This window comes from Neophocaena asiaeorientalis, unplaced genomic scaffold, assembly GCF_003031525.2.
Source record: "Neophocaena asiaeorientalis asiaeorientalis breed wild unplaced genomic scaffold, Neophocaena_asiaeorientalis_V1.1 scaffold392, whole genome shotgun sequence".
Taxonomy (NCBI): domain Eukaryota; kingdom Metazoa; phylum Chordata; class Mammalia; order Artiodactyla; family Phocoenidae; genus Neophocaena; species Neophocaena asiaeorientalis.
This window is the reverse complement of record NW_020174421.1, coordinates 187,422-193,434: the sequence shown is the minus strand read 5'-3', so window position 1 is coordinate 193,434 and position 6,013 is coordinate 187,422.

Genomic DNA, 6,013 nt, shown 5'->3' with positions numbered 1-6,013 from the left:
GGGGGGAATGTGTGGGAGGGGTGGGCAGCAGCCTGCTGAGAGGAGCTGGTGTAAACCGCTGAACCCTGACTTCATCTTGCAGATGGGAAACCACAGGACTGCTAGCAGAGGTGGCATCTATATTGTAGGGCGCTCCTCCCACGGGCCAGCAGTGTGTTGGGAAGGAGTGTGAGAAATACGACTGCAGTGGGATGAGCCAAGGAGGAGAGCTGTACCCACAGCACCCCAATTTCTGCCTACAGTAAAAAAGCAATTTCCAGCCTATGCACCTGAAAGAGTACTTCAAAAGGCACAGACCCAGCAAACTCCCAGGGGTATACCGTGGGGCGCAAGCAGAACAAGGGTGAAAAGTGGGAAATTTCTAAACAGGCTTTGGGAAAATCAAGGGCACCCAACGAAGAAGGAAGCTGAGGGGGAAATTCAGGCATGGCTTTGAAAAAGAGAAAAGGGCATGCTTCCTTCTCGTACTGGCACTGATTCAAGAATCCATTTTTGGGTAGAAGTTGTATCCAGCTGTATATTTAAAACCAAAATTAAACTGTGCTCCCTCAAGTAATCTGGTCCTGATTTTCTTTGCTATTTTCTCTAGTCTCTGGCTCTCTCTGGTTTTAACCAGAACGCTTTTGGTAAGGACAGTGAGCGGGCCAGATGTAACCGTGTGACTGCCATCTGTGAGTAAGCGCAGCTTCAGGCTGGGACAGGCAAGAGAACAAGCCCACACCTGATGCATGAAAGAGGTGGAAATGGAATTAGAAAACGAATAGACGCTGTCCTCTCCATTCAATATATAAAGAACGTTCTGGACAGCTTGAATTCTCTAGCAGATGAGAGGAAGAAGGGCTGAGCTATGGAGAGGAGTGGATCTGAGAGGAAGGAGAGGGGGGTCATGTGCATACGATCAAGCTTAACTGCCTGCTGCCCAGCAAGGTTTGCTCTCGAGACTGCAACCTCAGTCACCGCTCTTCCTCGAGTTGAATCCACTTGCAAACCACCTGCATCCTCCACCAGGGGGATCCACTGTGGCACCAAAGGGCCATTAAGATGAGTCTCCCGGCAAGACTCATGGAGAGACAAAAAAATGATCAACGCTTTGACCCAGTGATTTTGGTTCTGAAAGTAATGCCCAAGGGAACAGTTTTAAAAGGAGAAGGGAAGATAGTTCTTCAAATGTGGTCAAACCAAACAAAAAGATGCTTATAGCCACTTCATTCCTAACAGTGAAATAACGTAGCCAGCCAACAACTGAGCAAGTGTTTGACAACGATGCAGATTAATATGAAGTATTAGGCAGCAAAAAAATAACTTGCGCTCAGTTTTGAGAAATGTTAAATTTAAAAAAAAACCACACAAATGGTAGGTCTACATTGATTACACATCCCATAAACACCTATGCTGATCATAATTGGAAGCAGAGATACAAAGTCTTTCAGTTTTAAGGTAAAGATGACACTTTAGGAAAGAAGACAACAAACAAGGGCCCCTGAAAAGAAAGCAGCATGTTCTCAGACAGGCTTGTGACCTGGGAGACCTGGGCTGGGAGCAGGGCCCATTCTTGTATTTCCTGGTTTCCATATCAACCCTGAAAAACCGAGACTGTCTGCGCAGAGGAGTGGTGTGGGGACTGAGAGGTCAAGAGCTACACCCGTGTTCAAGCTCAGGGAAGCTTACTTGCTGATAACGACCAAATAGAAACAGAACACATCGTACCCCAGGGAAGGTTTTTACAACGGAGCAAAACCACCACCTAGCAGGTGAGCTTAGAGTTAGAGAGAACATGGCAGTTAGAAATGTAGCAGGGAAAGATGCTGTTTAAATGGAGGGTAGAAAACAAGTAATATTTGTGACCACTCCCATCACTGGACAGACGTACATTTACTGGGCATGGTTACACGAACAGCTGGGATTTACCGAGAAACGGTAACAGAAGATCAATACTCAGCCTGGGTGACAGGTTTTCACTAAAACACCCTGATTCTTTCGATTGTTCTGGTTTTCCCATCTTCCTAGACAATGATCTACACCATCCCACCGTTCTCCCCACTCTGCCCCGCCCCCCCCACATGCTCTGGACGTTAAGCCAATGTCCGGGTCCACACCAGCAAATGCCTCACCACCTACCAGCCAGCAGGGCAGGTGCCAGGACCACGGGAGTTTCATTTTCTCTCATGGTTTTCAGGAGGTTAACAAATTCTTTTCAATTATCACGACTAACCTTAGCCATATAGTTTTTTACAGGAACTGCCTGACGTATAACTGACTTAGTTCAATTCACTGGCTGAAAAAAAATTAAACACATATGGTGTGGCTATTCTGTGTTGTATTAACTGTAAAGACCAGTACCCACATCCATTCCAAATTCTAAATTCTACTGCCTCATCTGTGTGTCACAAAAAGGTCAGCTGATAGCCATCTCCCAGGCTGCACTATGGCTTTAAGAGGAAATAAATTATCCCACAAGTCTTCAGCAAATGCACCGCTAAACATAGCAGGAATCTCATGTATATGGATTTAAAGTTTCTCCTTTGGGAATTTTGCAAGCAAACAAAATGATTTATTTAGCCAATTCAAACGAACTGTATCAAAACACACAAAGGCCTGGAGAAAAGATTACAATGAAAACAAATAATTCAAAGCAATTTCTGATCCAAAACATTTCGCTTAGCTCCACAATGCCACGAATGAGGTGTGGTCATGCTTTCTGATAGAAGATTTCAGCACTGCTGGCTCCCAAGTCAAACAAGCCATAGGAGTAGCGTGAATGCTTAATATATGCTTGGAAGAGATGTGTTTGCCAATCCTTTAGTTACTAACAGGAGAGTTATGTACAGTCAGACCACAAAACATGTAAAAACAGATCAGAGTTGTGCTGTGCATCCAGCAGCACTAGACTTGTGTCTTTTGAGCATCTGAAATGTGGTGTAATATGACTAAGGAACTACATTAAATTTAAAACTTGATAATCAATTCAGTTATTGGCAAACTCTTAAATGTTTTCAGTATGTTTGGATGAACCTGGGTATGTGAATCTACTTTCAAATGTTTATTTTATGAAGTCTAAATACAGATCAAGTATTCCTGATGAAAATTTAGCATCTGAATTAAGATGGGCTGTAAGTGGATACACAGTAGATTTTGAAGACTTGGTGTGAAAAGAAATGCAAAATATCCCATTAAACATTTTGTATATTGATTAAATGTTGAAATATTTTGGATATACTGGATTCAATAGTTGAACCTTGAACAACATGGGTTTGAACTGTGAGGGTCCACTTATGCGCGTATCTTTCAATACTACTACAGCACTACAGGATCCACGGTTGAAACCACAGATACAGAACTGTGGGTACAGAGGGCCGCCTGTGGAACTTGAGCATCCACGGATTTTGGTTTCCATGGCAGGTCCTGGCACATACAGAGGGATGACTGTATACCACAAAATTAATTTCACTTTTTAAATGTGGTTCCTAGAAAACTGAAACTGACACACCCAGCTTACACCTCATTTCTACTGGGCAGTGCTACCAGAGCACGGGTCTGCAGCCTAAGAACTCCAGTGCCATCTGCTGGACACACTCCTACAAAACAGGCCCACAAGAAACACAAACTGGAATTGTGTTAACGCTGAAGGACCCCGAGTCTGAAATGGAAGAGGATAAAACAACTGGGCTCATAAAACACTCAACATATGCTGTTAAAACGGGATTAGAAAAAGGCTTATACAGTCTTTGAAATCCTAGAGAATATCCAACTCACAGTTATTAGTCGACAGTGACCCTGAGCCAACATGCACAGACTGCTCTCCCGTCCAACGTGGGTGCCCTGGGCAAGGACAAAAGGTTATTTGGGGGCCCCTTCCGTGACCACTGCCTCCTATACTCATGCGCTTGTTGCTGCCTGCCTAGTCTTCCCATCCCTTCTCTACACTATGCCTCTCGAGACCTTCTGCTCTACCTTATAAACACAACCTCTTCCCATCTTTCTCGTCTATTATTCACCTTCTCTTTTCTTCTATTTTTCCTTATGATTCTAGGATATCTAATAATTGTTTTTTCCTTTTAGTATTCCAATTATTCTTTTTGTCTCCTCTCCTTTTGTCCTACAAGCTGTTTCAGTTGGTTTTACACTTTTACATTTAAGCCTTTGGTCCATTTTGAGGTGCTTTTGTTTTTTATGTGGTGAGACGTATGGGTCCAAGTCCATTGTTTTGCATGTGGCGAGTCATTTGGCACCGTCAAAAAATTAAGTGACCATAGATGTATGGGTTTATTTCTGGACTCTCAACTCTGTTTCAGTGATTTATCAATATGTCAGTACCACATTGTTTTTTTATAAATTTATTTATTTATATATTTTTGGCTGCGTTAGATCTTCGTTGCTGCACGCAGGCTTTCTCTAGTTGTGGTGTGCAGGCTTCTCATTGTGGTGGCTTCTCTTGTTGCAGAGCATGGGCTCTAGGGGCCCGGGCTCTAGAGGGCAGACTCAGTAGTTGTGGTGCATGGGCTTAGTTGCTCCGCAGCATGTGGGATCTTCCCGGATCAGGGCTCGAACCCATGTCCCCTGCATTGGCAGGTAGATTCTTAACCACTGTACCACCAGGGAAGTCCAGGACCACATTGTTTTGATCCCTGTAGCTTTGTAGTAAGTCTTGAAATCAGGAAGTGAGTCCCCCAACTTCGTTCTTATTCAAAATTGTTTTGAATATTTGATATTCTGGGTCCCTTACAATTCCATATGAATTTTAGGATGAGTTTGTCAACTTCTGCAGAAAAAGGCAGCTGGGCCAGTTGGTTTTCATTTCTGTTAGGAGAGATATTTGCCTGATCAGGCTGACAAAATGACCATTTAATAGGTCTCGCAACTCCACCCTTGATCTGGACTTCAGAGGTTAAGTTTGCAAGAATTTGGAATTTTGTCTATTACTGCTCAATACTGGGGCAGAAGACTAAGAGCAGAGGGTGCTGAAGAAAACATGAGTCTGAAGCAAACATGCACCTAAACAATCTGCCACTTAGATACCACGTGACGAATCACGGACCCTCTCTGTGCTCCAGCTTGCAATCCATAATGAGAACGGGGGTGCTCCCATCAACACCACTGTGCTGTGGGAACAGAGACCACAGGCTCCAGCAGGTGCTTCGAGGACTTGCTCTAACACCTTCTTACAAGACTCACTGGCCTGGGAGGCAGCTGTAACAGCCCTGTGGACCTGGTGGTCAACTTCTACTGCTTGTCTGCAGCTGTGAAGAGGACACTGAGGTGTAGTAGGTAGAGGATGGGAATGGTACTCAGGCACAGGAAGTCCTTCTGGAGTTCTGCTCACCCACTTGTTAGTAAAGACAAAAGGACCTTACTGTCCCTCACTCCAGCGCAAGTCCATCCTACCCAGGCTGAGATGACTCAGCTCCCAAGAGAGATCAGGGCCCAGAGCGGGAGAACCAGGGAGGCAGGCGGAGATGAAAATCCAACCCTGGTGGCTAAGGAGCACAGCTCTTACCATGCCCAGCAACCTCCACATGTGCCCATCACTCAATACACACTTAATGAACGCCCACTAAGCGTGGCTGTGATAATCGCCACTCAAAAAGGAGTGATAACAAGAGCAAGTGACATCAATGTCTACCTTTCTGGACTGTGAAGTCCTCCCTGGTCTTCTTGATCATTTCAAATGATATGCTTAATTCTCCATTAGTGTCAGGGTCCTCCTGGAGACTAGATCACTTTGCCTCCCAGTGTACCCTCATGTGCCATCATTTGACAGGCTAAAATTCTTCCTGACAGATGTTCCACCAAATGACCTGGAAGCTGAATGCTTGGAACAAAGACATCTACAAGCTAGTACTGGCAAAAGGAAAGGAGTGGAACCCTTAAATCTGGGAGTGGGTATGAAGCAGACAGGATTGCAAACACCTTAGTATCAAGTATTACAGAGTATGTTTACTCTACCTCAGCTCACATGTAAATCCAGATGAACTGGTATCTCCATACCAATGAGAATGAAATGAATAGCTAAGTG